Source organism: Colossoma macropomum, unplaced genomic scaffold (assembly GCF_904425465.1).
Source record: "Colossoma macropomum unplaced genomic scaffold, Colossoma_macropomum, whole genome shotgun sequence".
In the NCBI taxonomy this organism is placed as follows: domain Eukaryota; kingdom Metazoa; phylum Chordata; class Actinopteri; order Characiformes; family Serrasalmidae; genus Colossoma; species Colossoma macropomum.
The window spans coordinates 14,127,833-14,154,212 of NW_023494810.1; the positions used below are offsets into that span (position 1 = coordinate 14,127,833).

Here is a 26,380-nt window from a genome sequence, read left to right on the forward strand (position 1 = left end):
TTTTTTAGACGTGTTTTTATAAATTTTGTTTTGTTTACGTTTCTGTAAAGCACCTTGAGTTGTCGCTGCCATAAAATGTGCTTTATAAATAAAATGTATTCATATTTATTTATTTTAATAATAACGTAAACAAAATGACTTCAAAAGTCAGAATGTGGCTCCAACATCATCATTTCTTTTTGGCGAGACTGTATGTCTTCATCTGAGAGGGCGCTGGAATAACTCTCCGACAGCTGATGATGATAATCACGTTGAGTTTGAGGCACACAGAGGTGCCTTTATTCCAACCAGACCCCGACGGCTGGCCCCTGGAGTTGAAAGGTCACTCTCTCAGTGCCCGGAGCTACAGGAAAAGGTCAGGGGTCGAGCGTAATTAAGTCTGTGCCCAGGAACCGACACCCTTTTTTGCTTATTCTGAGCTCACATCTCAGCGTCAGATTCCATGGTAACACTTTCTTTAATGGGACTTCATAACACAGGCATAACACTTTTATAAAGCAGTACTTGAAATTTATGAATGTCAGGTAATCACATGAGATGTTCTATGAAATAGATGACGTTGTATTGGCATTAAGGGCTTCAAACTAAAGGGCAAGATATTTACTTCCATTTGTAACACTGTTATGAATCCTCATTTCCAAATAACATAGCTTATAAAGCTGAGGCCTAGTTAGGAACAACATATATCAGTTCTATATGTTTCTACTTGAGTTAAATTACAAAAGTACTCTTTTAGTAGTTCAAGCTTAAGTAGTTCAGTACTGAAAATCAAGTCATTTTGTAGTTTTTTTTTTACTTGAGTAGTGGTTTTGGAAGCAGCCATAGTCTACACACTTAAAAAAGGGGGTTCTTCAAGTGTTTCTTTGTAAAGAAGATGGCTATATATAGAACCATGAACATTCAAAGGACCCTTTCCATGATTAAAGGGTTCTTTAAATGGTGAAATTGTTCTTCAGATTATTGAAGAAATAATATGGGTGGTTCTATACAGAACGTTTTGAAAATGGTTCTACATAGCGACAGAAAGGGTTCTGCTATTGTTAGAGCACTCTTAAAAGAGATGGTTCTTCAAGGGTTCTTTAGTAAGGAAAATGGTTCTATACAGAACCAAGAACGATCAAAGAACCATTTGCATGGTTAAAGGGTTCTTTGCATCATGAGAGTTCTTCAGAGTGATGGAGAACATGTTGGATATGGTTCTATATAGAACTTTTTTGAAATTGGTTCTACATAGCAGCAGATAGGGTTCTACTATTGTTACAACACTCATAAAAGAGAAGGTTCTTAAGGGCTCTTTAGTAAAAAAATGATTCTGTACAGAACCAAGAACAATCAATGAACCCTTTGCATGGTTAAAGGGTTCTTTGCATTATGAAAGTTCTTCAGAGTGATGGAGAACGTGTTGGATGTGGTTATATATAGAACTTTTTTGAAAAATGGTTCTGTATAGCACTAAAACAAATTCTGCTATTGTGACAAGTTCGTAACAATAGCAGAACTCTTTTTGGTGCTATAGAGAACCATTTTTAAATAGGTCCTATATAGAATCATACACTACACATTCTCCATCACTTTGAAAAACATTTCACCATGTAAGCATAAAATGATTCTATATAGAAGTTGTGGTTCTAAACAGAGCCATTCCCTTTACTAAAGAACCCTTGAAGAACCATCTTTTTTAAGAACGTATGTCATTTTCTTGTGTTATCTCAGTGAGCTTATGCTCAATAAAATCATTCTCCTTCATAAAACTCTTCATTGCGTCCACATAGCAGGGCAGTAATGAGAGACGGCTACAGTTGTTTAAATAAACATGCATAACGCACTCATTTAAGTAAAGCAACTGAGAGGACGTGATACTTTCACTGGGAGTGTGGAGGGTAGCGATGGAGAGGGAGTGCTGAAAAGAGCAGGTGATGACAGACTGCTGGACACGGCGAGAAAGAAAGACAAAGAGGAAACACACAGCATTCTCTGCCTCGAGGGCTCGTCATTCTTTAAAAAACGCACTAAAAGATCAAGATCGAGGAGCGGTTAAAGTATTTAAATGCTCAACGCACACAAACACACAGTTTGTTTTTAGACAATGTCAGTATGTGGCGCCACACATATGTACCCTATAAGTTTTGTAAGAATCTACAGTATATGTAATGATAAAATGCCCCAATTATATAATTATTTACATGTTATAATAATATGTCACAGTTGTCTACTATACAGTAGTGTGCAAAAGTCAGTTTTCCAGTTGAAATGGCCATGAAGTACGAGTCATTTATTTTTCACAGAATATTTCTGAGGAGATTAAATATAAGGAACAGAAAAAAAAAACATGAGTTTCCAAAATGTGCCTCCTAACAACCACCTGGAAGACCTGGTAGACACCAAAACTGTCCCCATCAGATAAACAGCACTTAAAGCTTTCATCTTTGAGGGAGGAGAAAATCAAGCTGCTTCAGATCTGAAAACATCCACAGGTGTTTCTGTCCATCCTTCTACTGTGAGAAGACAACTCAGCGCTATGACTCTGAAAGGATGTGTAGCTGTCAAGAAGCCTCACTGAGAAAAGGAGACAGACACATCAAACAAAGAAGCTGAACAATGGACTGACCACCCCAGAGTCCAGACCTCAACATCACCGAATGTGTTTGGATTACTTCAGAAAATGATCGACCAACTTCTAAGACCTAACTTGTAAGACTGAACACATCTACAGAGAACACACTTATTTTAATGTACTGTTTGTCCTGTTTATTTACTGAATTTTACATATTGGAAAAAAACAAAACATAATAAGTGGCCTGTACAAAAGTTATGACACATTTTGTAGTTTATGTTTCTTTTGTTTTACCAATATGTTAAACTCAGGGGAATAAACAGAAATTGTGCACTAAAATGTTCAGAAAGAAAATCAAACAAACTAATTTGACCAGGTGTGGTCAAACTTTTGCATACGACTGCATATGCAAGCAAGATTTTCTAAGCCTACACTCTTAGAAAAATGATTCCATATGGAACCACAACCACTCAAAGAACCATTTGCATGCTTACATGGTTCTTTGCATGGTTAACTCATTCTTCAGATTGATGGAAAATGTGTGGTATATGGTTCTATACAGAACCTTTTTCTTGTACCAAAAAGGGTTTTTTTCATTGTTACAATGTCAAGTCTGTAACAACAGAAGAACCCCTTTTGGGTGCTATATGGAACCATTTCATGCTTATAGGGTGAAACGGTGAAATGGTTCTTCAGAGTGATGAAGAATGTGTGTATATGGTTCTATATAGCACCAAAAAGCACAACAACCCTTTGTGGTGCTATATAGAACCCTTTTTAAAAAGGTCTACAGCACATTCTCCATCAATCTGAAGAACCATTTCACCATGCAAAGCCAGCAAATGGTTCAATGTAGAACAACTGTCTTTACTAAATAACCCATTAAGAATCATCTTTTTAAGAGTGTAATCCTCAACCTAACTGTAATTTAACCCTTGGGAACCAAACGGAAATGGTTTTACTCTTCTGTTTTCTTTCTTTTTTTTTAAAGTCAGGAGTTGGTAATTCCTGTTTTTCTACTGTTTTCACAAAAAGTCAGGGCCAGAAAGTGTACGACAAAAACAAACACATTTACACTTCTGGGAGGAATGTAACCCGAATTCTTAAAAGTGCTTGAATTTGAATGCGTTGACTGGAGTAGACGAACAAAGCCGACCTGTCAAGTGAGGCAAGATGGATTGGGAGACAGTTAGCTGACAGATTGACTGATGAGATCTTTCACGGCGTGTACACTGGGCGACAGGCCCAGACAGCCTGCAATGCAGCCGTCAGCAAGTGCAATTAGCATTGCATAGTATACTCATGAGTAAAGTGTCAGCTACGTTATATTCAGTGTAAACCACCGTCTGACTTAGTGCGCTCGCAAGTAACTAACTGACGATAACAGTATAGAGAGAAAAAATGCATTGCTAATCATCTTTTAGCAAATTGTTGTTGTCTTTGGACAACCTCAAAACACAGTTTTCCATTTTTGTCTTTTTGTATGAAAACACTAGCTAGGCCAGTAGAAATGGTCCAAAAAGACAAGATCACATTACCCTGGGTTCACGAGCCGAGTGATCTAAACATCCAGTGGTGTTTTGAACAACATATGAATGAAGCAAAATGATGATTGTAGCCTAATGAGATGTTGTTGCACTAATGAGATTAGGGGTTGCTGGAGTGGGGGTGTCAACAATGCAGTTCTCAGTTTGTTAGTATTGGGGAGGCACAAATCAATTACTGCTCTGGTACTTAGGTAGTTCCACAAGGCTCAGTTCTGGATCCCCTGCTATTTATTGTCTACGTACTGCCCCTTGGAAACATGACTCGTTCCCATGGCCTCAACGTCGAAGTTTCAAAGCTAATTTATAAAGCACTTTTTACAACTGCCATTGTCACAAAGCAACTTTACAGAAAAATCCGGGTCCAGGCCCCCATGAGCGTCGCCAAAGGTGACAACGGCAAGAAAAAACTCCCCAAGAGCAAGAGGAAGAAACCTTGAGAGGTAGCAAGACTCAAAAAGGTAACCCATCGTCCTCTAGACCATACCGGATAGCAAACAATAGCCCAAGAGCAAAATAGGCAGAGAATAAATCTTCATTGCTAAGCTGATGATACACAGATCTTAGCCTTAAACAGAATGATTCCCAGCATCTACGCTGTTGTCCTGTGTAAAGGAGTTAACACATTGGTTGAATGCTAACATTCTCAGCTTGGTTAGTAACAAGTCACTGTACTTTTGTTGTTGATAATGCTCCAGTGAGCCCTTTCTCTATTGCACAAAACCTTGGGTGTCCTATTTGACCCAAATCAACTCACATTTTTTTCATATCACATTAACACAGGTGTGACAGGACTGAAAATCTTGTGTAGCTCTCTTGTAGGACTTAAATACAAAAATATATAAAAAATATATACACATTAGACTCTAATATACACATTACACATTAGACTCTAAATATACACATTGATATACAACAGCATTGCACCATTCCCAATATACCGTTTTGTAACAGTAATACAGGATGAAATAAAAGCTATGATACAGTTGTACACATTTACATATATGCAATTAGTGAGTCTGAGGTAGATACATGAGAAGCAGGGTGTACCCGGAATAGAATATTGATTACATATATATTCTAGATTATACAATATAATGTAGAAGATGTACAATATGTCAGTCTATATATGCAGGTATAGATTTGCTAGTTACAGTAGATTAGAGTGAGTCTGTTTGAGATGTGGATGCGGTGTGGATTGTCCATCCGAGGTGTACTGACACCATGTCTCACCTATTCGCAAACAGGTAAGACATGAGTCACCTATTAAATCTCTGACCACATCTGCATTCTTCCATCTTCACAATAATGCTAGACTTTGCCTTACGCTTATCTTTAAAGATACTGAAATCTTGGCGCATGCTATCATTACATCAAAGTTAGCGTACTGCAGTTCTCTGTTCTTTGGTTAACCATCTAAAACTCTTTGTTCTCTCCAGGACATCCAAAACTCTAGCCAGAGTCTTAGTTCCCACTAAGAAATCTGCCTATATTACCCCCATCCTTCATCAGTTACACAGGCTACCAGTTACAGAACGCATCCGTAACAGAATCTTGCTGTTAACCTTAAAAGCCTTGCGTGGACTAGCACCTGCTCATCTCTCTGCTTTGTTACATTCTCATGCCCCATAGTACAAGCTAAGGACCTCTGATTCTGCTGTTCTAGCTGCTCCTAGTGCTGCTGGAGGTTTTAAACACTTCAGTGTCACTGCTGGACTGAGAACCAATACATCCAGCCAACAGCGTCCTGTGACCACTGATGAAGGACTAGAGGATGACCAACACAAACTGTGCAGCAGCAGATGAGCTATCGTCTCTGACTTTACATCTACAAAGTAGACCAACAAGGTAGGAGCGTCTAATAGAGTGGACAGTGAGTGGACAAACTCCAGCAACACTGCTGTTTCTGATCCACTGCTACCAGCGCAACACACACCAACACACCACCACCACCACGTCAGTGTTACTGCAGTGCTGAGAATGACCCACCACCCAAATAATGCCTGCTCTGTGGGGGTCCTCACCATTGAAGAACAAGGTAACAAAGTATGCAGAGAAACAGATGGACTACAGTCTGTAACTGCTAAGGGTTCTTTAGTAAAGTCAATGGTTCTATTTCGAACCATGAGCTCTGTATAGAACATTTTTATGGTTCATTTTATCGCAACAAAAAGGGTTCCTCTATGGTAACAAACTTGACATCATAACCATAAAAAAATCTTTTTGGTGCTATATAGAACCATATACAACACATTCTCCATCAGTCTGAAGAACCATTTTACCATGCAGTGAATCATTTAAGCATGAAATGGTTCTATACAGAACCCGTTATTTAAAACAGAACCATTGCCTTTACTAAAGAACCACCTTTAAGAGTGTAGTATGTGTATTATATATATATTTGTGTATGTCAGTGTTTGTTTAACCACTTCCAAACTGCTCCTCTTACTTGATCTATGTAATCAATACTTTATTAAAATAAATCGGGTGTGCTGATAACAAATGTACGTGAGAAAAGCAGGAACCAAAAAAAAACAAAACTTTTTTTGAAAACAAGAAATTCTTGTTATGTTGTACTGTATTCATGTTTATTTATAAGTATTAAAATGTTAAATGGTGTTTATTAAAAGCAAAAATTCATTATATAAAAGGGATCTGTCAAAGGATTCTTTGGAGCAATGCTAATGCCAAAGAAGAACAACTATAACAACTATATCAGTGTCCCAGAACCTTTTTAAAGTCTAATAAACACAATGCAAAGTTTCTATACCAAATGACTTCCCATACAACCATACGTCAAACCTAAGAACCATTTAGGAGCCTTCATCTTCGAGACCATATGCTACTAACAAGTTACTCAGTTATGCTGTTTATGTCTTGGTTTGCATGATTAAACTGTCCATCACAGCGTTCTCGGAGCTGTAATCACAGGCTTTGCTCTGCGTCTCTTCTGGGTCTTAAGGCTTTAACTATAACTGCAGAGTGTTGGTCAGGCTGCTTTGATTTCAGTCAACCTAAATATACATGAACTGGCGAGTCCCTTTCACAAGCACTTAAAATCTTAGTGACACAAACAAGGCTTTATGTCTGTGGGAAGGCAGTGTTCAGATGCCTGGTTTGTGCCGAGCTCCTCAGTGTTGGTGCCAGCTTTTACTGCCTGTGACTGATGGATGCTGACTGTGGATCTTGCATTGACAAGAAAAATCAAAAAGGCTGGACACTATGCTACACGTGTAAGCAGATAAAGGATTATGTTAATTCTTAGAAAGTTATCATCAGCAATATTAAAAGCATAATGTAATTCGCTATGAACTATTTATCACTCGTAGCTCATTGAAACAAGTCAAGAAACGGTGTGGAAAGTGTTTGTTTTATAATTTAAATTATTGTGTCTTGTTTTGTGTAATAAAACTATTCTTTTATTTTTATGCCACTTTATCTCATTTCCCAACAAACAGTCAGAAGTTCAATCATAAATCTGTCAATACAGAATGAAAATCAAATGTAAATGTGCTTCATTATATAACTTACTATGTTTTTAATAATGTAATTACATATCTACACTTTAAAAGTATAGTAAAGCAATTGTAAAACTCTTGACTTGGAACATGACTGTAATTCAATTAAAAGTGTTACAGTATGATGACACAGTGCTCCACAGTTGGTCAGTGATGTGCTGGGCTACATCAGAGTTGTTTTTGTGACCTTATTTGCTCCAACAGGAATCTAAAAAGCTCTGTGTAGCTAAGAATATCATCACTGTCACTGTACCTTCTAACGTTTTTGTCATTTTTTTACTTCTTTTGCGTAAATTGAAACCTCTAAATGCCCTTTACATTTCACTGAATTGTGCCTTAAAAGTCCAGAAAGTTGTCTCCTTCTTCTATTAATTTACCATTTTGGAGATATAAAGTTTTGTTCAACAATATGCAGCTGAATATGTGTAGCCCACAAACACAGATTTGTTTTTATACACTGTCAGGACATGGAGTCATACAAATGCTCGATATGTCCTGTACACAGTATGTACATACCTATATATTATAATGATCTATATGTACTGCCCGTATGTTATAAAATATCCCTTATAATTCATTATGTAACAATAAAATATCCCCAAATTTCTTAATGAACACATCAATGGACATTATCCAAAATTCGTTTGAAGAAAATCTTGTCGCACTGATTCACAGTGGAAGTTACAGATGTTTTCTTCTTTCCCCTGTAAAGCTACTTTATCTTTATGTAATAATATTGACAAGACCCATATGTATTATATGTATATCACACGAAGGAAAATGATATTTTGAATTGAATGATATTTTGACACAGTGTAAAGAGCAGCATTTGCAAATTATGAAAAAAACATAAAAAATAAAAAAGTATATAAAGTGTTGCTCTAACCATGATAAGATATAAGAACCTACACTAAATACTCAAACATATGTGGACACCTGACCATCACACCGTGATGGTCCATTTTCCATTACAAAACCACGGGCATTAAAATGGAGTCACCCCCCTTTTGCAGCTATAACAGCCTCCACTCTTCTGGTAAGCTTTCTACAAGATGTTGGAGTGTGTTTGTGGAAATCTGTGCCCATTCAGTCAAAAGAGCATTTGTGAGGTCAGACACTGATGTTAGATGAGAAGGCCTGGCTTACAATCAGTGTTCTAGTTAATCTCAAAGGTGTTCAGTGGGGTTGAGGTCAGGGCTCTGTGCAGACCACTGGAGTTCCACCACACCAAATCGGTCAAACTATGTCTTTATGGAGCTCGCTTTGTGAACAGGGGCTCAGTCATGCTGGAACAGAAAAGGCTCTTCCCCAAACTACTGACACAAAGCTGGAAGTATGTAATTTTGTAAAATGTCTTTGTGTGCTGTAGCATTAACATCACCCTTCACTGGAACAAATGGGCCCAAACCCTGAAAAACAGCCCCAGCCCATTATCCCTCCTCCACCAAACTTTACTGTTGGCACTGCATTTCAGTAGGTGGCGTTCTCCTGGCATCCACCAATCCCAGATTTGTCCATCAGACTGTCAGATAATGAAGCATGATTCATCACTCCAGAGAACACATTTCCACTGCTCCAGAGTCTTGTGGCGATGTGCTTTACACCACTCCAGCTGACTCTTGGCATTGCGCACAGTGATCTTAGGTTCGTGTGCAACTGCTCAGCCATGGAACCCCATTTCGTGAAGCTCCTGACACACAGTTCTTGTGCTGATCTTTCTTCCAAGGGCAGTTTGGTTCTCTGCTGTTAGTGCTGCAACAGAGGATAGGGGAGTTTTGCGTACTATGTGTCTAAGCACCTGGCGGCATTGTTCAGAGTATGTGTGGTCTACCGCATTGGGCAGAAATTTCATGAACTTACTCATGGCAAAGGTGGCATCCTATGACAGCGCCATGTTTAAAGTTACTGAGCTCTTCAGTACCACCAGTTCTACTGCCAGTGTTTGTCTATGAACACTGCAAGGCAATGTGCTTGATTTTATACACGTGTTACGCTTTATACACGCTGAAACACCTGAACTCAATAATTAGAGTGCAAGTGTGGTAATAATATGCTCCATTTGTGTTATAAATGTGTAAGTATCTATATGTTATTTTCTAAGCTTAACACAAAACCTACAACACCAAAAAGAAAAAGTTTAACTCTCAGATTTACAACACGTAACAAGGAGTTTTGGTAAAATGCATTTCAGGAACATTTTGTTGGTGTTGACATTGTAGATTAGCCCTGTTTTCCTCTGGTTTAGCTACAATGTCTGGGTACCACTGTCCAGAAAAGTACAAAAACAAACACACACACACTCTCTGTGTCATACATACACAGACAGATGTCCGGTAAGGAAGCTGCAGTCGTGTCCCAGACACTCTAGCTTGATCTCTCCAATATTCAAAGTAGCTGATTTTAATGTTTCCATTGCGTTCAGATTAATTGCTGTAGATGGACCTGTTTACATAACCTTTCCAGAGGCAGCCCTTCACCTCTCTAAAGAAAATAAACAAGACTAGAGCTGGCCATTTACATCACTAACACAGCCGTCCATCACAACTTGAAATTTACTGCAGCAATCACACCCTGCCAGTCACGGCATCCTCTACTGTTTACAGTGAGAGAGGAATATTTCTGGCAGCAATCACCGAGCAAAAGTTCATGTTTACGTCTGTTTTTACTTCTGATTGAACCGCAACCCATTCATGTTTATTTGGAAAAGAACGAGTGATGAAAGGAAGTATTACTGAAAGCATGTGTAGCAGGAAATAAAAGAGTGATGTTTGGTTATTATTTCATTTTTTTACACTGGGAAGATTGTATACAGTCATAGGCAAACGTTTAAGCTCCCCCAGTCAAATCACATGTTTTGTTGATTTCTAAGTGAAAATAAGTTTATACACCCTCAAGAGAGGGGGATTAAATTTTGTTTAAAAATTTATTACATTTTATTTGCTGAGTTTAACATACTGGAACAACATATTGGAACAATACAAAATATGCCATAACTTTCATACAGGCCACATTTTATGTTTTATTTTATTACCAATATGTCAAACTCAGCAAATAAACAGTAATTGTGCATTAAAATGTGCATAAGTGTGTTCTCTGTAGAGGACTAGAGCATCATGTGTAAATAATATTGCCCTGTTAGAGACGTATAAGTGACAAAAGTATGGTAACTCTTATTAAGTCTGTAACTGTAATGTGATTATAAGACCTTAAACTGTAATGTGTTATGATACTTATTTGCTTTATTTAAGTTACTGTATTAACATTACACTTCGCCACACTACTGCTTTTGTAAAAATAATGTTTGTCTGTTTTGAATGAATCTTAAAAACCTCCTTACAAAAAAGATTCAGTGACGTTGCTCTTGTTCATAATGGTTATTGATTATTCTTTAATAAAAAAAACTTTAAAAGTAATATTTATAAGACTTACATGTAAATGCACTCTACATACAGTCCTGTGCAAAAGGCCCCTAAGCACATTATTATCATTACAACAGATGCAAATTAATATTAATACAGTAAAAAGTAACAAGAATGTATTATTTTCAAAAAAGCACACACTTAAAAGATGGTTCTTCAAGGGTTCTTTAGTAAAGAAAATGGTTCTATATAGAACCATGAACACTTCAAGAGCCCTTTGCATGATTAAAAAGTCCTCTGCAGCATGAAAGTGTTCTTCAGGTTGATGGAGATTGTGCTATGTGGAACTCTTTTCTTTTTGAAAACAGTTCCACATAGCACCAAAAAAGGTTCTTTTACTGTTGCAAGCTTGACATCATCACAATAGCACAACCATAGAACCATATACAACACATTCTCCATCAATCTGAAGAACAATTTCACCATGCAAAGGGTTCATTAGTAAAGAATACGGTTCTATATAGAAATAAAGATAAAGAACGCTTGAAGAACTATTTCAAGTCTGTAGTTGATATTTTGACAGCTAGTTTGAAGGAAGTTCCAGATTTCTCCTACAACAACACACAGATTTATTCAATTCCACCAGTAGCACCTGATTTAACATAATGAAGTTTTCGACTAAGTAAAGCAGACATTGGATGATAACTGTAAATAACACTTCCTCCAGGAGAGGGCAGGAAATGGTTAAACACACACTTGGACACACGTAAAATCACTACTTACTATATTAATATTATATGTATTCATTCTAATATAGTACTTTTCAGAGCAAATAAATGCTTACTGCTCCTATAAACAGCTTGTAAATCTAAATTTCTCTGGTGTCTAAAACCTTTGCACGGAACACCCTTAAAAAAGAAGGTTCTTCAAGGGTTCTTTAGTAACGAAAACAGTTCTATATAGAAGTGTTCTATAGAATCTATATAGAGCCATGTATGCTCATAGAACACTTTTGCTTTTTAAATCATTCTTTGCATGGTGAAATGGTTCTTTAGATTGATGGAGAATGTGTTGTATATGGTTCTATATAGAATCTTTTTGAAAACGGTTCTATATAGCACCCAGAAGGACCCTTTATGGTGCTAAATAGAACCATTTTCAAAAAGGCTCTATATAGATCCAACATCAGATCCATTACACCTAGCTCTGATGTTGAGATGTCCCTGATGGCCTTCATTACCTGGATCAGGTGTGTTAAATTAGAGTTGGAGCTAAAGTCTGCAGGGTGATGGATTGAGAACCCCTGATTTACACTGTTTGTACAAAGGTACCCACACAGAACCTTTTCTCCTGAGAGTGAATGACTTTTCTTATTGGGCAGTATTCATTTTTTAATATTGTTAAATTTGCTGGTCTGCTATTATGAGTTGTTAGCAATCTATCTGCTATTATGGTTAATATATCTGCTACTTCTCCAAGCGTTCTTTGGTAAAGGGAATGGCTCTGTTTAGAATTATGGCTTCTATATAGAAGCATTTCACATTTTTTTGCATGGCGAAATGGTTCTTCAGATTGAGAATGTGTTGTACACTTTTAAAAAGATGGTTCTTCAAGGGTTCTTTAGAAAGTAGTATAGTATATCTACACAGAATCATGAACACTCAAAGAACCCTAGCAGTAACAATAGTAACAATAGTAGAAACCTTTTTGATACTACTTAGAACCATATACAACACATTTTCCATCAATCTAAAGAACTACTTCACCATGTAAAGAACCATTTAAGCCTGCAAAGAACCCTTGAAGAATCATCTTTTTTAGGGGTGTAGAGAAACTTACCAAGTCAGAATTGTTCACAGTGGTCGTGATAGGAACCAGACGTCCACCTCTAAAAGCTCTCTCACAGAAAGTGATTACATGAAATGGATAGGAATACAATGTTTTACAATAGGTTGGAGAAGATTTTGGCCTTAAAATCAATTCATTGTGGAGGGATACATGCAGGGTGCTGTGAGGCAAAACAGTCCCCAAAGAAATCTTATTATTTCAGATTTTCCACTATTTTCCTATCATCAACATTCAATATAAAACTCAGACTAGTGTAGGTTCACTGCTGGTTTTGGATAGTAAATAAAATGCCTATGTTTGTGTTGTAGTCATGGTGACCTCTGGTTCCTATCACCACCACTGTGAAGAAATCTGATCAACCATTTAACATCAAAACAATCCAGTTGACTCTGTTCACATCTCAGCGATTGAGTTATGCAGAAAATTTGAACAAATTGGTGGAATTCCTCTTTAAGTGCCTGTTAAATAGACTATATAAATATTAAAGTGAAAAAATGGTTTGTGATTGGGTTACATATGAATAAAATGTGCTATATTGACACAACTGCTGCATTCAAATTTCCTTTTTAGGCAATAGTTATGCTGATGTAACTCATTTTGTCATGTTAAACTGTTTGACACATTTGATTTATATCAGTTCAAAGTACCCAAGCACCATTTTTAGTCTCTTAAGGAAAAACACATAGCAAAAGAAACCATGAGTTCCATATAGAACCATCTACATGCTTAAGTGGTTCTTTACATGGTGAGATGGTTGTTAAGACCGATGGAGAATGTGTTGTATATGGTTCTGTATATGACCTTTTTCAAAATGGTCCTATATAGCACCAAAATGGGTCATAGTACTGATACAATGTCAAGCTTGTAACAACAGAAGAGCCCTTTTTGGTGCTATATGTAATACATTCTCCATCAAAAAGAATCACTTCACCATGCAAAGAACCATTTAAGCATAATATAGTTCTATAGAGAACTCATGGTTCTAAATAGAACCACTGCTTTTACTAAAGAACCCTCTTTTCTAGGTGTGTAGAACACACCAAAGCACTCTGAATGACTTTGTTTACATCTTAACCATTTCATTATACGGGAATTTTGAAAAATGGATGGAATTCCCCTTTAATGACACACAAACAAGCAAATAAACACAAACAGTTCTATCTTCAGTTCAAGCTTGTCCACAATTAGAGTGTAGCATAACAAGCATTTCTCTCAAGCAGGTCATTCAAAAGCCACAGAAATTTACACAAAAAACACATGCTACCCAAAACACCCCGTCCTTAATGCCTAACTTGTTACACGCACATGCACGCAAGCGCACTCACGCCGCTCAGATCTGTCCTCCGTCTTGCTCTGACATGTTCTGCCTCTCTGTCTTTCTCTTTCAGGTTGAGTGGAGGAACATGTTAGATGTGAAATAGTTCAGCTCTGCGTGTGTAAATGTATAAATTGAGTTATGTGTAAAAACAGCCTCTCAAAAGGTCTCCAAAAACAATATGGTGAAAACAGAAACTCACCCAGTGCAGCCGGGTCTGGCGAGCAGATGGGATGAAGTGACAGAACGAGTGGAAAAGGCGAGAGCAGCTCGGCTGACTTGAGCTTAGTGAGTGTAGAAGTTGCGCTCTTTTGCCCGGATAAAGAGAAGCCTGTGGCATTCCGCCCCTTTTTTCACTCTCTCTCCCTCTCTCTTTCCCTCCCTCCCCACTCTCTTTAGCTCTTCCCCTCTCTTTCTCTCTCTCTCTCTCTCTCCTCTCTCTCTCTCTCTCTCGCTTATCCTCTCTTGCCCTCCTCCATTCGGCTCCTATTCAACCCAGCAATGTTACTTACTGTTACTCTGTAACACGTTAGTAGTTCTCAGTTCAGTTCTAGCTCTATTGGCATTACAATTAAAGGGAAATTCCACCAAACTTTTCTACCTAATTCCATCATTGATACGTACACAAAATCATTCAGCGTGTTTGATATGAAATGGTTAATTGTAGAGAAACTTAAAGACTCAGATTTCTTTACAGTGGTGGTGATAGGAACCAGGTGTCAAAATGTAGAAAATATAGCCATTTTATTTACACTCCATGAAAAAAAAGGTACGAAACTGTGGGACAGTAACCTTCTTGTCACAGGGTACATCAAGGGTACATCTCAGTACCTTTAGTCAGGGAACATAACTGTACCATAATCCATTGAAATGATATTTTCTAAGTTGTATTGACTCCATACACCCCGTCTCGTCTCCAGGCTTTTTATTTTATTGTTCTGTTTTAAAACATTCAGTTATGAAAATTTACAAATACATACTTTTTACCAGTGAAAACTTATTTAATGTACACAATCGGACCTTAAAACCGCTGCTGTACCTTTGAGGGAACATTTTCATTGTTTGTACCTTGATGAACAAGAAATGTACCTGCTCAGAACCTTTATTTCTAAAAGTGTATTATCCAAAACCACCAGTGAACCTAGACGTGTCTTCTGTCGTGTAATGCTGATGATGGCATATAGTGTAAAATCTGAAATAATAAGTCTTCTCTGGGGACTGTTTTGCCTTACAATGCCCTGAATGTATTCCTCCACTATGATGGATTAAAATAAATTTTAAGCCAAAACTTTATCTCAAAACTATCATAAAACAATGTTTCAGACATCAGGCAGCATAAACATAAGCATTTCATGTAAGAGGGAGCTTTTAGAGGTGGACGTCTGGTTCCTATCACCACCACTATGAACAATTCTGACTCTGTAAGTTTCTCTAGAACAGAGCATTTCACACCAAACCACTCTGAATGACTCTGTTTAACCATTTAATTATGCAGAAACTATTCACTTTAATTCAATTATTCACTGGAATTTCCCTTTAAGTGCACTATTTCAAACCACTACTTTACGACAACATTTGCACTAGATTTTCCAAAGCACTCTTTTAAGGTGCTGCTAAAGATCATAAATGTAAACATAACAATGACAACAAATAAAAATAACAACAATAATAAAAAATATTCTTTTCTTTCTCTCTCCAGCTGTTTTATAGATCCATATGTGTGTCTCTCTCTCCCTCTCCCTTTGTTTCTGAAATAATAATATCCTTACAGTCATAAATGCTGCCCCTCGCTCACGTGATTCAACACTTCAAATATTCATTGTGCTTTTTTTTAGAAGACCACAGAACGCCTAAAGGAATGGAAAAATAAGGGCCAGAAAGTTTCCCTCTCCACCCCCTCCGCACACTCTTCTCTTACCCATTCCTCCTCTTCATGCCCCCCCTTTCTCTACCCTGCCACTCTTTCTTCTCCTTCTCTTCTTCCTCCCCCCTTTCTCTGCAACCATCCGCCTCCTCTTTTTTCTTGTTATTCCCAAATGCTACATCTCACACGGCCCTGCACTTTCTCCAGGCTGCTTTATTTTCCTTCCTCTTCATTATCTTCTTCCCTCTCTTTCTGCACCCTCTCTGAAACCGTCTGTTTCCTCCGTGCTCTTCCCTCGCGTTCTCTGTTTCAGTCTCAGGCCAATGGAACACTCCCCTCCTCTTCTCCTACCATCTATACTCTTTTCATGTTTACTTTCTCTCTTTTGTTTGTCTCGATTCTCCCGGACACCTTTTTTTCCTTTTGCTTCCTTAAAGAGCAGCTCCACTGATTTTCCTAAATATCTGCATGATTAGGTGATTAAGATGTAAACAAAGTCATTCATAGTGGTTTGGTATGAAATGCTTTGTTCTAGAGAAACTTACCGAGTCAGAATTGTTCATAGTGATAGGAACCAGACGTCCCTTCTAAAAGCTCCCTCATAAAATGTTATTATATGAGACAGTTATGAATACACTGCCTGATGTCTGATAGTTCTGAGAAAGTTTGAGAAGGTACATGCAGGGAGTTGTGAGGCAAAATAGTCCCCAAAGAAAACTCATTATTTGAGATTTTTCCCAATTTTCCCATCAACAATCCATATAAAACTCAGATGTAGGCTCACTGTTGTTTTTGGATAACAAATAAAATGGTTATATTTGTGTTGTAAACATCTTAACCCCTGACCCCATCATCACCCACCACTGTAAAGAAATCTCTATGATGAACCATTTCACACAAAACCACTCTGAATGACTTTGTTTACATATCAACAAACGGATTCATGTCAAAACGTGGAAAATTTGGTGGAATTCCCCTTTAAATGAAGCACTGTTCACTGTCCTTTTCTGAACACACTATACTGTGATGAATGCCATGAAACATATTGTCTAACACAAGAGGGAGAGAGAGAGAGATAGAGAGACAGAGAGAGAGAGAGAGAGAGAGAGAGAGAGAGAGAGAGAGAGAGTGAGAGAGTCACTACCCCCTCAGACATACATAAACACACCTGCCTCCAAGACCAGGCGCTGTGGGGATATCAGTTATCAATGCACGGCCTGCAGCGCCTGTTCAGAGAGGTTAAACTCCAGGCTGGCTGCAGCTCTTTGGTAGCTCCAGCAGACCTCTGTTGCTGATCTAGGGTCAGATTTCTCCTCGTCTACACTGATCCTGGTCCCCACATAGCACAAGAACACAAGATTGATCCAGATACAGTGAGCACATTACATTATTACAACAACAGCAATTAAACAGCATTACCACCTTCTAATCCATCTTCTAATCTAAAGCCATGTTTAAGCTGGATTTTTGCTTTACATTTCCAATTGTCACATTCTCTCAGTTACACAGTCAAATTAGCTGACATCAGTCCCAGTCTTATTTAACTGTTGTATAAAAGCAATAGAACGCTCAAGGTCGTGTGTTATCGCGAAGAACATCACAGCTGTGATGATCTACGGCCAATTTACAGATTGCGACCAAATCACAGCCATGATGTTATTTCGCGATAACACACTCCCTCTCGTGTTCTATTGCTTAAATATAATCTATTATGACAACTTACGACAGAATATGTCATGTTTATGGCATAGATATGTCGGTGTTGTAGCACTTTTTTTGCTCATCTTTTCCAGTTATTGTGCAGTCTATATGTACTACATGCAGGAGCACAAACATATAGAATACGCATAGTACACTCTCACATTCTCTCAGTTACACAGTCAAATTAGCTGACATCAGTCCCAGTCTTGAGGATTTACATCCAGGGAAAGTATCAAAATGATCAGGTCAAAGGTTCCTAATCGAGTCTCGGCTTGAACACACTCATTAGGAAAAATGTTTTCATTACGAAGAGGTTCTTTAGACTTTAAAAGGTTATTCACACTTGCACACCTCACTTACAAAAAAATGTTTAAAACCCATCAATTGGGAAAGTTCTTTAGTGCTCCAAAGAACATTTCAGCACACTCTTAGGGACGGTTCATCAAAGGTTCTTTAGTAAAGGCAATGGTTCTATATTAAACCATAAACACTTAAACCATCTGCATGCTTAAATCGTTCTTTGCATTGTGAAATGGTTCTTTAGATTGATGGAGAATGTGTTGTACATGGTTCTATATACAACGGGAAACTGTGGTATATAGACATTTTCTTGTCTATGAAGGACCAACTGGGTGAGCCAGTCTGCTACAGCGCCACCCTAAGGCAGAGCAGTGCTGCAGATCTAGTCAGTTAAGAACACCAAAGACAGAAGCTGATTGTGGGTGAGGCAGATAAACTGCGCTTCACTGAATCTGTATTTGAGCGCATATTTCTTCCCTAACGGACAGCATAATGTTATAATTAGTTTATTTTCAGGGCCCTGCTTTAGAATTTGGAATTGGAGACATTCAGGACATCCCAGGGCCCCCTGTATTTCATGACAACATGACACTTATATTACTCATTATACAACAGTTGATTCTGGCCACGCAAGCTGATTGGTTGAGAAGCGTTCTAACTGTGCTGTTATTTCGCCAAGACAGCACGTTTTTTTCACAAATACTGTATCACTCCGCTGAGACGCCGCTGCTTAGCAACGAGTTTGACAGCTGTATGAGAAGCCATTTGAACATTTTTACTTCTTACTTTGGGCACAAACAGAGAATGGATACTTTTAAGATTTCATTTGACTGACAGCCAATTTGGTCAGACTCTGAAGATGAGACTACACTAAATTCCGAAACTGTCATTGCCACTGAGCAAGCTTTTCAGTCGGCCTAAACAACCTCTAATTAGCCAGAAATTAACCGAATACCATTTGCCAAAATGGGCTGTGAGATGCTTTACAGATTGGCTGGAACAAAACAACATATATACATAATACTGATCTAGCAAAAATTTAAAAAGCTAAGCTAAACTTGATATTGCGTCAGTTTTATGGCTCAGTCCGATTTGGTCAGGCTCTGAAGATGAGCCTACACGTTTGGCAAATGGTATTCTGTTCATGTGTGGCTAATTCCAGGTTGTTTAGGTGTTCTTCTGTCATAGCTGCCAACCGAAAAGCTTGCTCAGTGGTAATAACAGTTTCAGAAGTTAGTGTAAGGAGTCGGAGAACAAACTGCTGGCTGAGCAGCAAGTGAGCGGAGTTCGTTACTCTGACGTAGCAACAAGCTGCTTGTTAAGGAACTATAATTTGGCGGAAGGAACTGTGAATATTAAACGCCACGTTCACAGGACAATTGATTTATTTCTTACTTTATTTATTTAACTGTTGTATAAAAGCAATAGAACGCTCAAGGTCGTGTGTTATCGCGAAGAACATCACAGCTGTGATGATCTACGGCCAATTTACAGATTGCGACCAAATCACAGCCATGATGTTATTTCGCGATAACACACTCCCTCTCGTGTTCTATTGCTTAAATATAATCTATTATGACAACTTATGACAGAATATGTCATGTTTATGGCATAGATATGTCGGTGTTGTAGCACTTTTTTTGCTCATCTTTTCCAGTTATTGTGCAGTCTATATGTACTACATGCAGGAGCACAAACATATAGAATACGCATAGTACACTGTACACCACATAGAGAGAAAGAGAAAGAAATACTGAGGTTAGAGACACTCTGTTCCCATCACTCAGATTTCCATAGTCCATGAGTCTGCTGGGTTTGAAAAACCTGTCACAGTTTTACATATACAAATCATCTGTGTGATGAGTTGTAAGGAAGAAGGAAACAGGTGACCCAATGAGAACAAACAAAGCTAAGAAACTAGATAAAGAACAAATGAATACAATGAGATGAGTAATGGATCTGATTAATAACAGATATAATCTCTTTCTCACTGTCTGTCTCGAGGCCAACAGCCCTTCGTCACTGTCATTCTCTGCTTCTCTCTAACTCTCAGCTTTGGTTCATGACTAATCTAAACGCGTTAAGATTATCATAAAGGCCTTCATTGACTCTTTAGGATGGTTAGGCAAGTCAAAAATCGTCATTAGGATTTATCAGCTGACTGTAATTAATTCTCTGACTCCTCAAACCTTGTGCTGCTAACACTCAACATTCATGGGGTGTTGCTGGAGTTTTTAAACACCTCAGTGTCGCTGCTGGACTGAGAACCAAAAACATCCAGACAGCAGGGTCCTGTGGGGAGCATTGGCCACTGATGAAGGACTAGAGGATGACCAACACAAACTGTGCAGCAGAAGATGAGCAATCGTCTGAGACTTTACAACTACAAGGTGGACCAATAAGGTAGGAGCGCCTAATAGAGTGGACAGTGAGGGGACTCGCACCAGCGCAACACACACTAACACACCACCACCATGTCAGTGTTACTGCAGTGCCGAGAATGACCCACCACCCAAATAATACCTGCTCTGCGGGGGTCCTGACCATTTAAGAACAGGTTAACAAAGTGATAAAATATATGAAAATATATATAAAATATATATACTGATAAAATGGACAATGAGTGTAGATACAAGAAAGTGTTCCTAATAAAGTGCTCGGTGAGTGTGTATACGCCTATATTGCCTACAGCAGTTTAGCCATGCCCATTTTCATGAAAGTTATAAGAAATGCTTCAGCCTGACTGTTTTTTGAGTGGGTGCAGCCAATCAGAACAAGGTTTATTTGCATATATCAGTCTTAAAGTTGCAGTAACTAAAACAAGCTGTTTAATTCTAAGGTATAAAAACTGTCATATAAAAATGAATTAAAACTGTTTTGGGTACATAAACCCAAACATTATACGTAGACTACAGTTAAAAAGGAGATGGGAATTTTAAGAAGATCAAATAAATGGCCATTTACCATATTTCAGCTGGTGGACATCTCAGAAAATTCCTCTACTGACTGCATGTGTGTCACAGTAGCATCAGTAAGGTCAAAGGTTAGCGGTGTTTGTGTTTCAGTGTCAGTGGAGTCTTTAAGGACGACTTGAGGACGAGTGTGGAGATTTATGGTGTGTGTGTGTATGTGTGTGTGTGTGTGTGTCTGTGTAACCATTTTAGTGGTGTGCCAGTGTGGATTAAACAAATTAAACAAAAATACTGTCCATCGTTTCTCTGTTCCAAGTGTTTAGGGACAAAATACACAGCAAGCAGACCAAAAAATAAAACAAAAATAAAACTAAACCTCTCAGAGACAGTAAACCTGATCTTCTCAGCATCCAAGCTATATATACTCACTGAAACCTGCACATTTCTACTATTAAATTCATTAACGAGAGCAGTTTTTATCCAGTTTTCATTTTATTTACTGTTATATATCCCTCTGGTCATCACTCTGATTGAAACAGTTAAACAGTTAAACAATCTCACACAATTAACACAGTTAAATACAACAAAATGCAATATAAATTACAATTATTTTCTATAAATTTGAGGTCCGGGCCATTTTTTGGCCAAGAACACCAGCATATATACTTGTTCTAGCTTGAGGCTTAAACTCAAGGCAAGCTCTGTGTTATTAGGTTAAATTCTCCCACTTTTAAACTTGTTAAGACATTGCTGATAATGTAGGCTTTAATGAAAATTGCGGCTCTTGCGTTTTGAAAATTGAAAAAAAAAAATCTTTCTGCAATCAGACCAAACTTTTTAAATTCTGCTGTGATGGCTTCTAATTTCCTATCAAAATTTTATTTTTATGTACTGTTTAACTGATAATTTGTTGGTGATGTTTTATTTTCTTGCTATATTTTTACTATCAAAAATATACATTTGCTCTTTTCAGTCTCATCTTTTTTGTGTAAGGCTCAGCTACACAGTAAATGAGGGTCACTTTCAATATACTTGAGTTTAAATTAAGGTTGATTAATTTAACGATTGATTTAATGGAATATTTAAACCTGGATGGTTTTAATGAGGGCAGCCAATCAGAACATAGTTTATTTACACATTGTCACTCTTAAACACAGAGTAACAAGAACAAGCTAATAAAGAGAGATAAAGAGAGTTTAGAACATGGTTATGTAGAAACGAATTATGGTTATTCTTGCTATAAAAAAACACATAAATATCATAAATGACACTCAGAGGGAAAACACAAAATACAGTGAAACAGGACCTGTTATTGGCCATTTATGGGAAGCTTTGCATGTGACTATGACGACCTGATCTTAACAGGCTGCAGAAAAAAGGACCCAATATATGAACAGTAAGTGTTTCTTGACCATGAGCTACAGCTCTGTTTGCAATCTTGTATTAACTTATATAACTTTTATTACATTCTCCACCTACAGTGACAGCTGTAGGATGTAATATGTAATCTAATAACTACCTCTACATGTAAATTAGGAGATAAAGAGTGTAGGAAGGCACCCTGAAATAAAGAATAAGATGTGTTTCATAAAAACTGGGACGGGATGGCGAGCCAGTTTTTGGAGAACATAAAATGGGGCCCCATTTGGACACAAGTAGAGGAGAAACCGCAGAGTGGTGTGAGCCCGGGGCTGAGAGAGGGAGAGAGAAAAAGAGAGAGAGAGGGAGGGAGAAAGAGAGGGAGAGGGAAGGGGTAAAAAGAAGGGGAAGGGGGGCAACCACGGCAGGTTTTAATCAACAGCGAGCTGTCTGTAATGAGATCACTAGCCCCATCCACTCAGATTGAGGTCATGTGAAGTTGCGAGCAGAGGGGCATATCAGTAAACACATCTTTATACACTGGGACTCAAATTCTTCTCTGTTCTAACTGTGAAAGTGTCATAACCCACACTATCAGAAAAAGGGTTCAGGTAAACTGAACAATGTAAATACTCTCAAAGGTGCAACATCGTCCTTAAAGTTCAATTCTGTACCCTAAAGAAGTTTTAACATGACAACATTTTTAAGTAAAAAAATAAAATAAAAGCCTGCAGTCAGTCTGAATGCAACTCTTATTTTTTTAAATAAAAGAGTTTAAACATGAAAGTTTCAAAGTGTATAGCCTTTAAAAAGATAGTTTTCAACTGTTCTTTATTAAAGACTATGGTTCTATACTAAACTATGGATGCTCAGAAATCATTTGCAAGGTTAATTGGCTCTTTGCATAGTAAAATGATTCTTCAGATTGATGGAGAGTGTGCTATTTACTTGAAGAACCATCTTTTTAAGAATGTACCACTCACTCCCTAGTCAATATATATATAAGCTTAGCTGCAAAAACAGCCCCTTCATTGCATTTATGATCTCAAAAAACCCACCTCATTTACGCATATCCACTCATTCAGCCTGCAGCAGTTTAGCCCCCCCATTCACACTGAAATGATAATAAATTGTATTTTATAAAAATGTATTTAATAGAGTGTTTCAGCCCAGACTGCTTTGTGAATAAAGCACAATACAGGAACGGAACAGAACCTACTGACATATTTCAGTCTTAAAGGCCCAGAAACAAAAACAGCCTGTTTCGTTCTGGGGATCTCTGGAGTTGACAATAAAGAACATAAAAGTACAATATAACTGCGATGGAATATAGTACAATTATTGTCACAGTTGAAACAAAATCTTATATTTCTGAAATGGTACCTTTACAGGAGAGGGAAAAATGTTATGAATTTGGAATGGAAGTTAATGAAATCAGTCTGGACTATTTCTATTTTACCCCAGTGTAAACTGCAGCTGGCATTTTTACTTTATATTTGTAGTTCTCTGATTTTTACTTTGGGGGTCTTGGCTGTGTGGGTTAAACTAACCCCCCCCCCCGTGTGGAGGCTGCACTTTAGCCTGGCTAGCTCTCACTGTGAGCTGTTTATCTGCTTCTAAATCAGGGGTCGCAAGCCAAATGTTAAGAAGAGCCTTTCTGTCCTTTCAGCAAAGATCAAACCACCTTGGGAACCAAAATATTTTATGTCCATTAGACCATCCTGGCTGTAAATATGTCTCAGTATGTGCTAATATATTAGTTTAGGCTAACAAATTTAATATGAACGAAAACGCAGACTTACTTTCCTCTGCTTTCAGCTTTAGCTCAGCTATAGCCGCTTTTCTTGCATCTCTGGCAAGAAACTTTTCACCCAAAAGTAGAACAGTTTCTTGAGAAATGTCTCTTTATGTTAAATTTTTTTATAAGGCTGAAGTCAGCTTCTCATTCGCCAGCTTCTTGTACATATTTTTCCGTTCCACCTCAAACCTGAGGTGCCAAAATGTAACTGCTGCACCATTTAAGGTGTAACGGGAAAATCTAAATGAGAAGCTGACTTCAGCTTTGCGGCTTTTTAGTGTTTGACAGTTTCTCGGTGCAGACTAAAAGTATCAGGAAACCAGCGGAGTGCACAGAATCGTAAATAAGTCCATTCGTCTCCAAATTATCGATCAACATCTTAAATCTTTCTATTTGTCTTTTTGTCAGCTATTAGCTAGGCGAGACTGTTGTCTGCGTTGCTATGGTGACTAGCAGTCACGCCAGCCGTCAGAGTAAAGGGGTGAATTAGCAGTTATACATTAACTCCAGCGTTTAAGACCATTTATTGTTAAAACTGCGATATAACGATCAGCAGAGCTGTATTTTATTTTGACCTCAAAAAAAAAATAATTCTGCTGTGGAGCCACGACAGAGCAGTAAAAGAGCAGCATGCGGCTTCGGAGCTGCATGTTGCTGACCCCTGGTCTAAACACTGCTGTATTACACACAAGAGGAGATTCAAATAATATTGCAGTGAATTCTGTACAGCTCAGTAATCACAAACAATGATAATGAAAAACCTACTTTCTTCAGGGTGAATCTAGAGAAACATCTGTCTGATTGCCATCAAAATCCACAGATGATGTTGCTATGGGTACACAAGAAGGTGATCAAAAGCATGCTTTCCTTTACCCATTTAATTACATAAAATATCCATGTGACATCTCTCCTCTAAACTCAAGGCTACCACCCCTGTGACAGCGTTTGTGCCCTGAAACATTCTGAGTGTGCAAAAACACAATCAAAACACAAACACACAGCCATACAACCAAACTAACACACAAAGACCACACTGTACTGCATTTGGGGACGGGCAAGTACAGGAGAGAGAGAGAGAGAGAGAGAGAGAGAGAGAGAGAGAGCGAGAGAGAGAGAGCAGTGCAGAGCAGTTGTCAGTTTTGGGTTATAAAGTTAAACACACATCCTGAGTGATGAAGGAGCTCATTCATTCCACTGCAGCTCCAATTTACACATTTTAAAGCGTGCAAGCTCACTTGTTTGTGTGTGCATGTGCACATGAACATAACTGTCACTAAGAAGAGAGCAAAACTAAAAAGAGTAAAATGTAACATGAATATTTTATTTTCACAATATGGCCAAAAGTATGTGGACATGTGATCGTAACACCTATATGAATTTGTTGGACGTCCCATTCCAAAACCTTGGGCATTAATATGATGTTGCCCATCTTCGCAGCTGTAACAGCGTCCACTCTTCTGAGAAGCTTCCTACAATATTTTGGAGTGTGTCTGTGGGAATTTGTGCCCATTCAGTCAAAAGAGCATTTGTCATGTCAGACACTAATGTTGGATGAGAGGGCCTGGAATCTCCATTCCAGTTCATCCCAGAGGTGTTCAGTGGGGTTAAGGTCAGGGCTCTGTGCAGACCACTGGAGTTCCTCCACACTAAACTGGTCAAATCATGTCTTTACGGAGCTCGCTTTGTGAACAGGGGCTCAGTCATGCTGGAACAGGAAAGGCTCTTCCCCAAACTGCTGACACAAAGTTGGAAACATATAATTGTGTAAAATGTCTTTGTGTGCTGTAGCATTAACATCACCCTTCACTGGAACTAAGGGGCCCAAACCCTGAAAAAGAGCGCCAGCCCATTATCCCTCCACCACCAAACTTTACTGCTGGCACTATGCATTCTGTTAGGTAATGTTCTCCTGGCATCCACCAAATTCTTTACTTTACACCACTCCCTCCGACTCTTGGCATTGTGCATAGTGATCTTAGGCTTGTGTGCAGCTGCCCCCACCACAGACACCTATTTTATGAAGCTCCTGACATGGTTCTTGTGCTGATGTTGCTTCCAAAGGCAGTTTGAAACTCTGTAGTGAGTGATACAATTGAGGACAGGCAATATTTACAAGCTATGTGCTTCAGCATTCGCCTGTCCCACTCTGTGAGTTTGCATGGTCTACTACTTCGTGAATGAGTTGTTGTTGCTCCTAGTTGCTTCCAGTTCCCAATAATAGCACTTAAAGTTGTCTGGGGCAGCTCTAGCAGGGCAGACATTTCACAAACTGACTTACGGCAAAGGCTGCATCGTATGACAGTGCCAC

General features: G+C 38.3%; 1 protein-coding gene across 1 annotated transcript in view; it reads right to left on the reverse strand.

Moving 5' to 3' along the window:
* LOC118799292 (retinoic acid receptor gamma-A-like) overlaps positions 1-14,446 on the reverse strand; it is an 89,669-nt gene extending 75,223 nt beyond the window's left edge. Inside the window, exon 1 of the mRNA XM_036559039.1 lies at positions 14,341-14,446. The gene's annotated coding sequence lies outside the window, so the exon portion shown is untranslated. The remainder of the gene's footprint in view (positions 1-14,340) is intronic.
* Between the last annotated feature and the right edge of the window lie 11,934 nt (positions 14,447-26,380).